The sequence below is a fragment of the Lutra lutra genome, chromosome 9 (genome assembly GCF_902655055.1).
Source record: "Lutra lutra chromosome 9, mLutLut1.2, whole genome shotgun sequence".
Classification (NCBI taxonomy): Eukaryota; Metazoa; Chordata; class Mammalia; order Carnivora; family Mustelidae; genus Lutra; species Lutra lutra.
This window is the reverse complement of record NC_062286.1, coordinates 45,884,741-45,901,687: the sequence shown is the minus strand read 5'-3', so window position 1 is coordinate 45,901,687 and position 16,947 is coordinate 45,884,741. Positions and strand designations below refer to the sequence as shown.

General features: G+C 38.5%; 1 protein-coding gene across 5 annotated transcripts in view; it reads left to right on the top strand.

The window, feature by feature from the left end:
* The first annotated feature begins 1,699 nt into the window (after positions 1–1,699).
* CTNNA2 (catenin alpha 2) overlaps positions 1,700–16,947 on the top strand; it is a 1,136,606-nt gene continuing 1,121,358 nt past the window's right edge. For 2 of the 5 annotated variants that reach the window (XR_007130146.1, XM_047745915.1), the window contains exon 1: positions 1,700–2,080. The gene's annotated coding sequence lies outside the window, so the exon portion shown is untranslated. The remainder of the gene's footprint in view (positions 2,081–16,947) is intronic. The other 3 variants (XM_047745913.1, XM_047745910.1, XM_047745914.1) reach the window with 3 other exon arrangements.

Genomic DNA, 16,947 nt, shown 5'->3' with positions numbered 1-16,947 from the left:
TCCTTGAGATAGTATTCTACCTTACTTAACTGGGACTACTTTACCCTTTCCATATTCTTAGACCAATTAAAATCAAAGTATACTCTGTCTTCAGGAAGATATGGTGCAGTAGTGCTATGAAGTATCCCTATTTTTATTTGAACACCTCCCTGGGTAACTTATCCTTCTCTTACCATTTTAGGGCCCTGTGATGTCTCTCTAAATGTTACCTACTCTTTCTTCAAGTCTAGCTGAAGGGCCTGCTTCCTTCCTACATACTCCAGTCCATGGTGTGCTCTTTCCTTTTTCCAATCTGCTCATATCTTTTGGCACAGATAATTTGGTGTTCAGCATTTGCTTCTTGAAGCCCATCCTGTATCTTCTGTAATGTCTCTTTACTGTTTCTATAAGCTGAGCCTAAGGAAGAAGCTTGGTGAGAGGAACCTGCGGTGTCACTGTCCGTGGTACTGAAACTTTGTCGTAGGCTAAGGAGGTTTTTCTTAAGTTTATTTACACTGTTGATTTCTGTGCACTTTCAGGAATTTTTTTAAAGTGGTGAAGTGGTGGTGACAAGGAAAATGTAAGGCAAGAAGAATTTGGAGAAAAATATAAAGGAATGGTTAGAGATAGAGCTCTCAAGCCATTGCCTGGAGAGAATAAGACACTTGGCTTTGATAACATTTTCAAACAATCGCAGATGCCAGCTTGGAGAGAAGGGGATGTAACGTAGCTGACATAGACAATGAAGAAGGAGTGTAAAAACATGCGTGTACCAAGTGATATAAGGCCATACAAGTGTTGGCACGAACAAACATTGATGCTTGTGGGCGAACAGACCAGACCAGTAGGATGTTGTGAATGCAGCATCACTTGTGTCTCACCAAACTGACATAGATTTTTTTTCTTTATTCTCTCTTGATTAAAAAAAAAAAAAGTCACTTGGTATTGTAGCAGAACAAAGATAACTGTAACTTAGTAGCTTGTACCTTCTTCATTTCTAGCATTTCTGTAACAGTTACATTCCAGCCCCAGTTGATGGTGATGAACAGAGCATAAACTCCCTACAATCTCTATGTAAATTCCCCAACCAAAGTAAAACCTCCGCGAGGACAAACACCGGATATTAAACATTTTTGATATCTGGAAATGCTTAAGTAGAGTGGCTAGTGCAAATTGGCGGCTTCGTAATATTCTTTGCGTCAATGAAAGAATTAGAATGCCTTCCACATACACAGCACTCAACAAAGGCTCGTGAAATGAGCAAATGTTGCATTTGTTTTAACTCTTCCATCCTCTTCCAGATCCTATTTTGAAGTCCAGTCCTCCTCCCCCTAGTAGCCAGGTCCCAACAAACCTACCTCCCATACCAGACTCCACCTTCCTGCACTTAGGCCCAGCCCTCCTCCTGCCACGTGTCTGTGCCCTCTCGGGCTCACCCTTTCTTCCTACTCGGCAACCCCCGTCCCCTTCCCCCCTACCCTCCGCCCCAGGACCTCTCCCGCACAGTGTCTCAGAAACCCGTCCTCGCGGCTTCCGGCCACTCAGCTCTGGGTCCCTGCCCTGAGAGTAACGCGGTTGTCATGGACACGGCACCTGCGCCCTTCGGCGGTGCTCCTTCGCCGCCATCCCCTCCCCCCACCTGCGGCGCGGAGCTAGCCTCGCCTCCCCAGCTCCGCCCCTGCCCCTCCCGCTCGGCGCTCCCTAAGCCGCGCGCGCCCGGGTCCCCCCGCCACCCCCCACCCGACCTCCCCCAGCCCAGCTGAACAGCGGGGACCACGGGGACGCGCAAGCGAGCTAGCGGCCGCGCCTGCGCACTGGCCACCTCCCCTAGCGGCGATCCGGGCCGCTGCCGCTCGCGCTTGGGCAGGACGCCGGGCGGGCGGGGGGAGGGGGGAGCGGCTTCGCTTCCAGCCCTGAGTAAGGCGGAGACCCGGGCTGGCGGGCGGAGCAGGAGGCACCGCACCTCGGCCAGAGGCTGCTGCAGCAGCTGCTGCCCTCGTCCCCGCCGCCGCCTCTCCAGTCCCTTCAGTGATTAACCCTCCAGCTGTTGGGAACCGGCAAGAAAGAGGAGGAGGCGAGAAACTCCCACCGACCCACAGAGGTGAGTCCTGGGCAGAGCATCCTCCATCCTTGCCTGCCTCCCTCCCTCCCTTCCTCCCTCCCATCCTCTCCATCCTCCCCTCCCTCCCCTCCCTCCTCGCTCCCCAACCCTCCCGCCCCCATCCTTCCCAACATCCCTCTCTCCTCTCCCCTCCTTTCTGTCTTCCAGCCTTTCTTTCATCCCTTTCTTCCTCTCTCCCAGCCCCACTTCCTTCCCACCCTTTCTTTCTTCCCTCTCTTCCTTTCAGCCACTCGCCCTAGAGCGCAGCTCTGCATCCTTTCCTCTTTCCCCCCCTTTCTTCACCCCTTCCCCGGTGGGAGATCCCTTGCGTGGTACTACTGTCCGGATTCAGGGGCTTCCAGAAAATTGGGCACATATACAGAGAGAGACACTCTTGCACCGCGGATGCCCTGCAGGTCCCTAAATTATTTGAAATAAGGGTCAAGTTGGATAGAGTGCTGGGACATGGAAGGAGAAGAGGGTCGAAGAAGAATCTGTGGATTTGTGCAGTATTAGGGTGGGGGTGGGGAGGATTGTCACTTAAACATGTTGCCAACAACCCCCCACATCCCCCTTTAGCAGTTTCTTTTTTTCCTCCTGGGATTACATATTCCCAGCGTGTGTCTCACTAATTTTAAATTAGCAGCTTTCCTGCTTTGATAGTCTCTGTGAGAAACCACAAGGAAAGAAGAGAAGAGAGGAAGAGAACAAGAGAGGAAGAGGGGAGGGGAAAAGAAGGGTGGTGGCAGTGGACGCTTGTATTCTTTTCCCCTAGGCCTCTTTTGATTGATATTTTCAAACCACCCGCCTAATATTTGTCTTGGAATTGAACCCGTGTGTCCTTAGTCCTGTCACTATCTTCTTCAAAGGCAGAAACTCTCTAAACTTTAATGCGTGTGCAGCATAGCATTATTTATGGAATGTTTTGGTCAGCATACAAAACGCTAAGGTAGATTGATCTGGGAAAACGGGGAGAAGAAGGATGGCAGAGATACACTTTTGTTCATTATGGGTTAACTTCTAAAGGAGGACAATGGATAGATAGTTTTTAGAGTAATGAGGTTATACTTCACAGGCTTATACATATACCATTTTAATAACATTAGTCACATTATAGACTTTAACAGATAATGTTAGCCCTTCTCATCCACCTTACAGGAATTGTAAAGATCTTCGAAGAGAAGCATACTGTGTAATTCTGTTTGTAAACCACAAACCAATGGAAAAGTTGAATTAGCTCCGGGACCATTATTAACAATTTAAAATTTCAGTTGGTTTTGTACCACTTAGTTTCACCAAATGATGTATTTCACTTTACTTTCTTTAGCTTGCACTCTAACCCCTTCCATTATATATATTAACAGTAATTTTTCAGTCTTCCTTTTTGCAAGCATTGCTGCTGAAAAGTTTATTTGTAAGTGGTGGGACAACCATGGCTCAGAATGTTTAGTGTATTCATCATTTTAGAAAGCTCCAATGAACAATATAAGTATAAATCAGAAATGGAGTATTTAGAAATATAAAAAGTATTTATAAAATGCTTGTATTTTGCCATATCTATATTCTTAAAAAAAAAGACAACAAAACCCAAAACCTTGATATCCATAGAATAGCTATATTTTATGTTTAATGAGTGTGTGGGGAGGAACTGAAATTAATGGTGGATCCAGTGAAGCTAATAGTAAGATGCTGTGCTGTGGAGCAAATTATTGATTTCTTTCTTTTCATTTAAATTATTATATGTCATTAGTGCAATATGCATTTTTGCATTTTACGGGAATATAAAGTAGGAGTTGAGATGAAGACAATTACCCTGCAAAGTGTATGAGTGCTGATTTGATGAAGAGCTGACACAGTCAAATCATCTGAATCAGTTTTGGGGAAGTAGGTGTTATTAGGAGTGATGGACCTACCCCCTACCTAAACTCCCCTTGGTAGGAATGCAATTCCATTAATGGCTTGGCTGACTCTTAAGACATGTGGCAGAAGATTGGTTGAATTATCAGTGTTAGCAACATCCTGATGCAGAATTGCAGTCAAGCCGGTCTGTATTTGAGTGGTTACATTCCTTAAAAGTGAACACAATTGTAGATGGGAGTGTTCTTGTATTGTTGTTGTTCCTTTTCCTGGAATGCCATGAAGCTAGTGAAAGACTTTGGTAGTAATTGTATCTGAAAAAAATCAGTTCATTTTATTCTAATTTACTCTCAGATGATTTTTCCCCCTCCAGCATCTCTACTGCTCTTTCTTGGTGGGGCTTCATAGTTGCGAGTGTGTGGAAGAGGCAGCCCCTCGGTCAGCCCTGCTCTTTCTTTATTGCAGTTTTGCTACACAGAGTAATGTGGGTGTATACCTCAGTGTTTAATAATGTGCTTACTATGGAAAGAAAGGTAGCTTTTATTTGTCTCCTTTGTAAACATTTGTCCACTCACTGAAAACAAAATATGCATATTCATTAAAGCATAGAAGCTAAAATGACATTGTTTACAGTAAGATTTTAGAAAGATGAGTACAATTAATAAAATATAAAATAGAAGAGGAACTAGTATCTTCAAAAAGCAGCCTGCTACTCTGACCATAATCCAGTTTACAGATAAAAACCTACTTCCTTTGAGGAATTTCAGTTCCAGAAGCTTCTGCCTTTAGTTGACTGGACCTTTAAGAATGTGTGGTACAGATAAAGACCCAACAGAACATTTAGTGGACGCTGTAGGAAATATTCTGGATACATTCTCTGTGCCTTCCTCACTCAAAGCTCTTAAACCCTGCCCACCCTATGCTCTGGCAGAAGATATTAGAAGGAAGTAAAAGACACCACTCTCTTTGACCTTAGTTTATAGTCTAGTTGAGGAGGACAGGCATTTGCATGAGGTCATATTTCACAATGTCAAATAAGACCTTGGGAGAGCTTTAGATGTGAGTGCATGCTTTACTTAATTAGTAGAGAGTGTTGTACCCTTACTTACTACTTAATTCTTCTTCTTCATCTACAAAATGCAAATTTTGGTAGACTCTGATACATGGGATTGCTGTAAGGGTTAAATTTGTTAAGCACAGTACTTGGTACAAACAATGCATGTATTGGGTAAACATTATTGTAATTTGGAGAAATGATTTTAAAACAATCCAAGACAACATATGATTATGTACTAGAAACAAGTGAAGAGCAAGTAAGTGTTAGAGGAATTCCAAACAAGACAGATGTTTATGTGGCCGGGGAAAGATTATATTCAGGAGTAGCTCTGGAGGTTGGACAGATATTCCTGAGAAGGACTTCATGCAATGTGGGCACCATAGCTGGGAAAAAAGCAGAAAGAGAAGAAACAGCAAGGTGTGTTTGGAAAGACTTTACTGGACTATTTGGCATATAGGTGAGGGTATTAAAAGGTATTAAACATATATAGTCAGTATAATTACACTATCCCTTAAGATGTGGACAACTTGTTGTAGTATAGGATCTATTTATAATAGAATATTCAGCCACCCAGGGGATTTGTATTAGTTCTCACCCAAAGCTGGATCCCAAGGCACAGAATCCAAGGTCCAAGTCACAGAAAGAACGCAGACTATTTTTTTGTTTTTAATCTCTTTTCTCTAAATTTCAAAGCAGAGGGTGAACTTGACCTTTCTGAATAACAAAGGCTCAATATTGTGATTATCACATCTCTCTCTTGTTTTGTCCTAACCCCAGAATAATACAGGACTGTGTCCTGGAGAATAATTTCCAGGATTATTTTACTTTGAGACATATGAAGTCCGTAATTTTAAGGTAATTGTATCTCTAGGAACTTCATTTTTATTGCATCGTTGACTTTTCCTAATAACAGCAATCCCTCCCCCCTTTTTTTTGGTGTTCAAGATTGTTAATGGTTCTGTATGAATTATGCTATTTCAAGTGTTTTCCTGGGAGACAAAGCTGTGATGACAGCAGAGGGTCTGTTTGGGAATGTGCACCAAGCAAGTTAAATATCTACATGGGATGTGGTGCCAGTGGCTTTCTGGATATGTCTGTTGGTACACTTTTAGCTTTGGTTGGTGTTCATGAACTATTTTGAAATATATATTCGTGAAACAATTATCCAACAGCATAAGTGATAGGAATTGTGTTATTTTTGTCAGAAAAGATTTTCAGAATATTTTACCTGCAATTTAAAAGGGTTAGTATTTATAGTGCTCATGTTTAATCTGTTTTTAATAGAGTGACACAATTTGATTGCTTTATCAAAATGGTAAAATGCTCTTCTTATATTTATTTTTTCATAGTTTTAATAATACAGAAAATGTTCTCATGAATATTATTTTATGATATATAGTTATAAACATAAATGTATTTCCAAAAGCTAGCAGTTTAATAGACCAGAAGGTGTAGCATTTTTATTTTCCATTTTAAGGTTCTTTTTCCAATATTTTGATGTTTTAAAGATTCAGCAGACCTAAATAAAACATTTTCAAATGTATTACTTCTAGTCAGTTCCATAATAAAGCACCACTGATATTTGACAGACTTTACTTTTAGACATTTTTATTTTCCTCATAAGTGAATTTTTACCTTGGAGATGAATTCTAACTCAACCACAAATATGCATTCTGTAACTCTTTGGGATTATTATCTGTAAAATTATTAAATAATTATTAAAAAGCACAAAGTGATAGTCTGATTTCATAAGGCTTAATTTTATAGGGCTTTTGTTCATTTATATTTCAAGGCTGTATAATTTTTTAAAAAGATTTTATTTATTTATTTGACAGAGAAATCACAAGTAGGCAGAGAGGAAGGCGGGGTTGGGGGGGAGTAGGCTCCCCACTGAGCACAGAGCCCCATGCGGGGCTCTATACCAGGACCCTGAGACATCATGATCTAAACTGAAGACAGAGGCCCAACCCACTGAGCCACCCAGGCACCCCTTCAAGGCTGTATCTGCATGTACAACTCTTAGACTATTATTTTTCAGTTGTGAAGACAGTGTGCGTTAACAGGAGTGAAATAAGTGATTGTCTTTCCCTGTGAGTTAAGGCGGTGACCAAATCGAAGAGTGGAATAAAGATGAAATAAAATGAATTAATTTTGTTTCATCTGTTAGCTGAAAAATTAATAGTTTTTGTTCATTTAGGGGTTTTCTGTATTTTTTTTCTGTCGTTCTAATTAAATCCATGTTTTATTTGTTTAGAGGTATACACACATATATATATATTTCAGTTAACATTCTTTAAAACTAGATCATAGATAAAAAACATATATGTAAAATGAGATGTTGGTTTTCCATTGTTTTGCTCTTTTTCAATACCTTGCTATTTTGTTTAGTTACCTTTTGTGGGGGAACCACACATACCTGTGGGAGCTAGGTCCACATCAGGACCCAGATCAAATAATAACGCACCTTGCTTCAACATTCCCACCTTAAAATAATGGACATGCCACCAGGATTGAGGTAAAAATAAATAATTGTACAAGGTCCTAAGACTATAGAATCATAACAGAAAATTAATAGAACACTTCCGATATGTTACTGTCTAAACTGGGCTTCTGTTTTTCGTTACATATCTGCAGTAAATCCAAGATCTTTTTGTATAGCACCTTGAAGTTTCACAGCCAGTCATGAATTCTGATGTCATTTCTCCCACATCATAACCAGAAACCACAGTGACTCCATGAATGACTAAAGGATCTGATAGTCTCATCTGATTTTTTGTTTTAAAATATTTTATTTATTTGACAGACAAAGATCACAAGTAGGCAGAGAGACAGGGAGAGAGAGGAGGGGAAGCACACTCCCTGCCAAGCAGAGAGCCTGATGCGGGGCTCATCCCAGAACCCTGGGGATCATGACCTGAGCTGAAGGCAGAGGCTTTAACCCACTGAGCCACCCAGGTGCCCCGTCTCATCTGATTTTAATCGTGAATAGACGAAGGTTTGGTGCAAATCCATTTTCACAAGTTTATCTTAAATTCAAAGACCTGAAAGTTAAATATCATAAATACATCTTTCAGTAAAAATGTAGAAATGCTTTAGCTATCTCAGAAAGAGCTAATTGTCTTCAGTTATTTCTGGGAAAGGGGATCCCCTAATTCTTGAGAGTTTACCACTTGTCTTCATTTTCTTTCTTTAGGCCTTGATACCTACCAGAGTAAGTCCATAAAATATGCTTTCCCGCCCACCCTCTCCCTCCACTATCACCCCCCCCACCCATAACATGCAGAAACAGCATAAAGAAGTATAAACAGAACTTGTTGGGGATAATGTTTGCATCTAAATTATCTCTATATTCACTTATGCTTTCTTTGTATTTTTTATCTTATTACCTAGCATGAATTTATTCAACAGGTTTTTTGTTTGTTTTTCGTTTTTCTAAATATCTGCTCAGTGCAGAGCATTGGGCCAGAGATTGTAATTTTATGAAAGCACTGAATCTGGAATCGGGACACCTCAGTTCTTCCTTGAGATTTTCAACTAACTAAGTAGTCAATATGACTAAACAAGCCTCACACTCTCCAAGGCTTATTTATTTAATCTGTATTTTAAGTGGCTTGGGTTATATGATACATAGAGTGTTTTCTAGCTATAAAATTCTATAATACTACTTGTGAGTTTCCCTTAAAATTTCAAGGCATAATGATTTATTTCTCACTGTGTCCCATTTTTTTTTCTTTTGAATCATAAACTGCTGCTACAGGAGAAAAACTTTCATCTTCAGTGGCATATACTTTCCCTTTCCTGAGAAAATTGAAAATTTAGCTTTACGGAGTCTCTGGGCCAAGAGAGAACTATGGCACATTTCCCTTTCTTACCTTCCCATCCTTTCCTCTCTCTCCTTTTTATTTTTTTAAAGATTGATTGATTTATTTTAGAGAGAGAGTGGGGGAGCATGAGCAGGAGGGGCAAAAGGAGAGGGACAGAGAATCTCAAGCAGATTCTACGCTAAGTAAAAAGCCCCCACAGAAGGCTCGACCTGACCCTGACCTGAGCCAAAATCAAGTGTCAGATGCCTAACCAACCATACCACCCAGGTGCCCTTTTTAAAAATCCTTCCTGGGGTGCCTAGGTGGCTCAGTGGGTTAAGCCTCTGCCTTTGGCTCGGGTCATGATCTTGGGGTCCTGGGATCCAGTCCCGCATCGGGCTCTCTGCTCAGCAGGAAGCCTGCTTCCTTCTCTCTCTCTCTGCCTGCCTCTCTGCCTACTTGTGATCTCTGTCAAATAAATAAATAAAATCTTTTAAAAAATAAAAATAAAAAAATAAAAATCCTTCCTGGACCGAAGTTACCTACGTTTATGGACTAGTCTGACTTGTTTGAGTAATATCACTGTCTTTGAAAGACTCTATGGCATTAATGAATTTAGAATAAGGTGATATTTATTTAGGAAATTATGTATGCTCCAAGGTTAGTATTTGTGCCTCAGGCACAGCAAAGTCTTGCTTATCCCCTAAATCCTGTCCCATAGGTCGAGTGGTTGCCAGTATTTCTACCAAACTCCCATTATAGTTTTTAAGATCAAATTTATTGAGGTATGTTTTATATATAATAGAGTGTATCCATTTTTTCTGTTATTAATGTGTAGCTGGCATATAATATTAGTTTCAGGTGGATAGTATAGTGCTTCAACATTTGTGTACATTACAAAGTGATGTCTTACCCTGTCAAATCTAGCTACTCTCTGTCACCAAGCAAAGTTACTATGTATATTCCCTACTTTTTTTTACATTGTTGACCTCTGTTTTATTTGTTTTATAACTGTACATTAGTACCTTTTAATCCCATTTCCCTATTTTGCCCATCCCCTCACCTTTGGCAACCACCAGATTGTTCTCCATATTTATGAGTCTGTTTCTGTTTTGTTTTGTTTATTTACTTATTTTTTATATCCCACATATAAGTGGAACCATATGGTATGTGTCTTCCTCTGTCTGATTTATTTCACCTGATAAAATTCCCTCTAGGTCCATCCGTGTTGTCACAAGTGGCAAAACTTCACTCTTTTTATGACTGGGTAATATTCCTCTGTGTATGTGTATGCGTGCATGTGTGTGTGTTTGTGTGCGCGTGTGCATGTGCCACACCATCTTTATCCATTCATGTCTTGATGGACACTTAAGTTGCTTCTGTATCTTCACTACTGTAAATAATGTTCCAGTGAACCTAGGGGTCCATGTATCTTTTCAGATCGGTGTTTTCACTTTCTTTGAATAAATACCAGAAGTGTAATTGCTGGATCACCTGGTAGTTCTACTTTTAATATTTTGAGGAACCCCTATGCTGTTTCTATAGCAGCTTGTGCCATTTTACATTCCCAAGAACAGCACCCGAGTTGTCTTTCTTCCACATTCTTGCCAACACTTGTTATTGTTTATCTTTTTGACAACAGTCATTCTGACAGGTGTGAGGTAATATCTCATTGTGGTTTTGATTTGCATTTCCCTTATGGTTAGTGATCTTAGTGAAAAGACACATCTTTTCACATGTCTATTGACCATCTGTATTTCTTCTTTGGAGAAGAAATGTCTATTTAGGTCCTCTGCCCATTTTTTAATTGGATTGTTTGTTTGTTTCATACCGAATTGTGTGTTTCTTACATATTTTGGATATTAACACCTTATTGGTTATATCATTTGTAAATATCTTCTGAGTACCCTGTCTTTCTTTTTTTTTTTTTTTTTGATGGTTTTCTGTGCTTTGCAAAAGCTTCTTAGTTTGATGATGTCCTGTTGACTTTTGTTTTTGTTGCCCTCCTTGAAGGAGATAGATTTAAACATAATGCTCAGACCAACATCTGAGAGCTTATTGCCTATGTTTTCTTCTAGGAGTTTTATGGTTTCTGGTTTACAACTAAGTCTTTAATCCATTTTGAGTTTATATCTGTATAGGTATACAAAAATTGTTGAGTTTCTTTTTTTGCATGTGGTTATTCATTTATTGAAAAGACTGTCTTTTCCCCCATTTTATATTTTTGCTTCCTTTGTGGAATATTAATTGACCATATAAGTATGGGTTTATTTCTGGAGTCCATTCTTTTTCAAAATGGATCCATTTAAGTACTGTTGTGTGTTGACAAATATACCTATGTAACCACCACTGTGATCAAGATCTAGACTATTTCCATTGCGCTAAAAAGTTCCCTTCTGCTTGATCTGCTTTATTTCCCTGTTGATTAGCTTTTCCTGGTCTAGAAATGGCTATGGATTGAATCATGGAATATGTACTCATTTTTGTTTTCTCTCATTGAGCATAATGCTTTTGATATTTGTCTATGGCTTTGATTATATAAACTTTAAGAAGAAAATGTAGGAGAAAGTCTTTGTGATTTGGGGTTAGGCAGTGATATCTTAGGTAGGACTCAAAAAGCACTAACTGGAAAAAAAAAAGATAAACTAGACTTTATCAAAATTTTTTTAAAAAGCTTCTCTTTAAGAACACAAGATTTGCTAGATCTATGTATCTCTATTTCTATCTCTATATATTGGACAAAGGACTAATTGTCTTACTGTAGATAGGATTCTTGCATCTCCATAAGAAAACAAATAATCTAACTAAAAGATGGACAAAATACTTGAAGATACATTTCACTAAAGAAAATATACAGTGGCCAATGAGGACGTGAAAAGGTGTTTCACTCCCTTATTTGCCCAAGTAATAAAACTTAAGAAACACAATATGATACCACTGTAAAAACACTAGACTGGCTAAATTTAAAAAGACTGACAATATCAAGTTTTGGAGAGGGTGTGAAGCAGCTGAAGTTCTCAGACGTTGCTGGTGGGAATGCAACACTTGGGGAAAGAGTTTGGCAGTTTCTCTTAATGTTAAAAATACTCTTACCATACAGTCCCGGAATTCCATTCCCAGGTGAAATGAAAACATATGCAGAAAGACTTTTATGTGAAAATTAATGGCAGCTTTACTCATAATAGCTTCAGACTAAAAACAACCAAAATAACCATCAAATTCCCATTTTAAAGTTACTCTTTAAAATTGCTGGTATATATATTCTTTGAAGATGGGCTGTTTGCTCTAAGCAACCAGCAGCAGCAGAAGAAAGGGAATATATTCAAAAAGATTTTCAAAAGTAGTAAGAAATCCAAAGGATGGGAAGGGCAAGGTGTCAGACCTAGGCTTGATTTTCCCTCTCTCCACTTGTCTCTACCCTCCTCAGTGTCTAGACCTCACCATCAGAAGCAGTGTCTCTTCCAGAGAAATGAAACCTTTGCCAAAAGTCCTCCCTTAATCTTTGATCTCACTGGCCAGTGCTGGATCACATGGCCATCCCCAGTCCATTCAACAGCAAGGGGAAAGGGAAGAGCCTGCCAGAGAGTTTCGGTTAATCAGAATCTCCTGGCTGGGGATGAGGTCAGCTTTCCCTGAGGTGCAGGGTTGTGTATAGGAAATGAAAGGGACAGATGAGCTGAACGGCAGTTCTGTTAAGGAAAAGGAAGGGGAAAATCAGTGTTGGGTAAGCAAGCAGCGGTGTAGTTGTAATTTGATTTAGAGGTCTGCCAGGATGATCTCAGTCTTATGGAAAAAAGGTTGAAGAGGAACATCTAGGATTGCAGTCACAGTTTGTTACAGTGGGGATGTGTGACCAAAGGGTACCATAGGAGAAAAAGGGGGGAAGAAATTTAGATCCTGATGTACAGCATGAACTGGAGGAAGAAAGAATCTAGATCCAGGGGAATAATCCAAAGTGGGCAAGCATACAAATAGTGACGAGCAGTGCCAGGCACACTGGGGCCCGTGGAGTTGGGACAGGAGGCGAAAGTCAGTGCTGGCAGTAATCTGGAATCCAGGCAGGCAAACTCGATTGCAGTTTGCCCATCTGTGAAATCAGGACCTCAGGCAAGAAGATTTTCATGTTTTGCTTGTTAAGGCAGAAGCTAAAACAGTAATTATTCTTTCTTTCTTTCTTTCTTTCTTTCTTTCTTTCTTTTTTTTTTTTTAAGGTGTTGTCAACCACTTTAGATTCTAACTGTGTCAAGAATAGAAGCCATACCTTCATTTTGTTCTAATATTCCCATTACAATCCTGGGCCCACAGTAGCTTCTTAATAAATTCTAGCTGTTTGAATGGAGTCTTTGAACTCTCTTTACCTTTAAACAAATCCTGCAGATGTCTGGTTAAACAAATATAGCAGCCGTTCATCAAATACTTTCTTATTGTTTTGGGGGACATAGCCCTGGCTCTATGTAAGAATGATAGAGTACTTGACCTTACCAGTTGACAATCTGGCAGGGCTGAAAAGTACCTGAACAGTTTAATACCAGAAAGAATATGATAGAGTGTGTAGTACCATGTGGTAATGACTCTATGGGGGCATGGGCCAGAAGTCCAGGTGGACTCAGAATCAGAAACGTGGCTCTAGTAATGGATGGGAGAGAGATGGTGGAGGGGAATGACCTTGTATCAGTACTTTTTAATTCAGCCCTGTCTTGGTCTGGGAACTGGGACAGGGCTGAGCCAGCAGGAAGATGGGATCAATGAGCACAGCAGTGGGAGAGGTGAAGTCACATCCAGAACTGAAGCTGAGTTGCCGATAACTGCTCAGTAAGCAGCTGTGAAGTGGGACTGGGGTGAAAGGGAGAGGCTGGGAGTAGGGAAACATTTTAGCATTATCTGTATAGATATCTCAAGAATGTAATAACAGAAGATACATTGTTTCAAAAACAACATGTTTTGTCTTTTACACTTGCAGTAGTACATGCTGGTTGAGGAACAGCTAGAAAATAAACAGAAAAGGAAACTTGAAAATAAAAATTATTGCAGTCCATTTCAGCCCCACCATGAGTATATCTTGAGTTTATCATGTAGAGGTCCCTTTAAGGCATAACTGAGATCATATGTGTATAAAATTGTGTTCCTTTTTTTTTTTAAGATTTATTTTATTTATTTGACAGAGAGAGAGAGAGAGAGAGAGATCACAAGTAGGCAGAGAGAGAGGAGGAAGCGAGCTCCCTGCAGGGAGCCCGATACGGGGCTTGATCCCAGGACCCTGAGATCATGACCTGAGCTGAAGGCAGAAGCTTAACCCACTGAGCCACCCAGGTGCCCCATGTGTTCCATTTTTTTAACTGAACATGTTTAAGCATTTCCTGGATTAATAAAAACTCTTCTTCCACACTAATTCCTTTGTACCATTATTTTGATTGGAATTTAAGTCTAGTTTTTGCTTATCTACAGAGATAAAATTTTTGTGCTGTTCTGCCTTCATATGTGGTTTGGGTCATGGACAGGGGATTGACTTTGGGGTCCCAGAAGAGTGCCTTCAGGATATAGCTGGTCAATGTCTATGTAACAAGATAAATATTTTTGTATTTACTGAAATGGTAACACGGTGTTCTGTGCCTCATTTTTTATATAAAGCTTATATAGTGGGTAACGAGTATATACGTGTAAACATATATATAATATTATTACATATTACATATGTTATATATTACATACATATTTGTATCTATTATATATTTATATATTACGCATATATATTATATATTTATATATATATTTTAAACTGTTGCTTATTATTCTATACTCTATAACATTATTTTCTATCATGGTTTAACCATGGTTTATTTAATCCTTGTGTTTTCATGGACATTTAGTTTATTCCTGTTATTTTGCTATTTCAAACAAACATCTTTATGCAGGTTTCTTGTCCACATATACTAGGGTGTTTTTTCTTTTTTTTTTTTTTTTTTTTTTTCCTTTCTTTCTTTCTTTCTTTTTTTTTTTTAGGGTGTTTTTTCTTAAAGCTAGGTTGGTAATTATAATTTTGAGTCCTGAGGTGTGTGCATTTTAGATTTTATTAGTTCATGACTAATTGCTCTTCAAAATGGTAGTACTACTTTATTTTTACCCACAAATGGGAAGGTATATATTTCCTTAAACTTTTGCCAATACACTATGACTTTAAGCTTGGAAAAGTTTACCAATGAATAGTTAATAATGATATCTTTGTTAAGTGAATTTGTTTCTCTGATTTTTGGAGAGATTGATTACTTTTGAATTTGTTTTTTTAGCCTAATGGCCTAACATTTTGCTTCTGCTGTGATAACTGTGTTCATGTCTTTACCCATGGGTTTCTAGTGAATTATTTATCTTATTTTAATTTATAGGACTTATTTATGTCCTCTGGATATAAAGATTCTGTTGTTGTTATACTGTTACAGCTACTATACCTTATGGTTTGTTGTAATGTCCAGTAAATGATGATTTTTCTTTTTCCAAATTCCTCTATCTATTGTTGGACCTTGTCTTCAGACAAGTGAGATAGCCAGGTTGTCTAATTTCATAAATAATGCACTTGGGATTTTAACTGGCATTGTGTTTCATTTCAGAGCATTTGAGGGGAAAGTAACAACTTTCTCATTCATAGTCTTTCTCATAGTATGTTTCATTTATTAAAGTCTTTTTCATGTCCTTCAATATCATAAATTGTTTTCTTCATAGAAGAAAGTCTTTCTTATGTTACATTTATTATCATCTTCTTGTAGTTTCTAATACTGTTGGGGAAAGGATTGTTTTTCTTTCACATTTTCTGAAAGGTGATTATCTATATCATTAATGATATAGAAACTATTCCTTTTCATTTTTGTGTTACCTTGTTGAAATACTTTATTCATTGAGAAACCTTGTTCTTCTTATGTTTTTCTTACCAATTTGTGTAACCTCTTTGTATGTTAAGCTAAGTTTATGGTTATGGCGTATGTATACACACACACACATGGACATGGCAGCATATAATACTCCTTTTTTCTTTTAGTTTTCTTCTAATTTTAGGTGTTTTTTAAAGATTTTATTTATTTTTTTGAGAGAGAGAGAGAGAGTGAGAGCTGGGGTAGGAGAGAGAATCACAAGCAGTCTCCCTGCATGGAGCCTGATGTGTGGTTAGATGGGTGGCTCTATCCCACTATCCTGAGATCATGACCTGAGCTGAAATCAAAAGTCTGATGCTTAACTCACTGAGTCATCCAGGGACCCCTAATTTTAGATATTTCTTCCTGATAACTTAGATTTAGTATGAATGAGTCATTCTTCATATATGAAATACACTATAGTGTGATCTGAACACAACTTTTTGCTTTAAAAATTATTCTCAATACTAGTCTCTTCCATAGTAACCCAAATACATTGTTGTATTTATATGTAATATTTATATATTATTGTTATATGAGTGTAACTATGAACCCTTTTCTTTGGAGTAAGCACAGTATATACATGGATTTCATATGCTCACTTCCAGATATTTACTTGGTACTTTTCTAGGCCTTTATGAATATTTGATGATGGTATTGTTTGCATGTGACTCTTCAAAGGCATGAACTATGTCTTTTTTAGATCTTGGACTGAGTTGAATGAGTAGCATTCTGATGATGGTGATTATGTGCTTATGAAAATGCTTATGGTAGTAAACTTCCAAAATTTTATTTAAATGACTTTATTCCTTGGCTGATACTTTAAATATTATGTTCTCATCATTTTCATGCTTAAGCTGTTGTGCTGCATACCATCTCTTCTTCATAGTCAGCATTGTCTTTTAGAAATATGTAAATATTAAGACAGCCATGAGTTTAGCATCACTGAGAAGCATTAGAAGTCTTCAATTCTTCAACAGAATTTAATTTTTGGCACTGGATCTGTTTCAGACTTCAGGTGGAGCTTAACTTTGGTTTTATTTTTATGATTTTCCTTTATTATGAAAAATGGTTATTTGGAAAGAACACCTTTCATTGATTCTGTGTACTGAGAAAATAGGCAGATTGCCTTGAATTACAATTACTCATCTGGTCTAGGCTTTCTGCATACATATCAGTATTGATTTATCATAAATGAACCCATCACCTTAAAATCCTATGATCTATACTAACATATTATAAATAGATCAT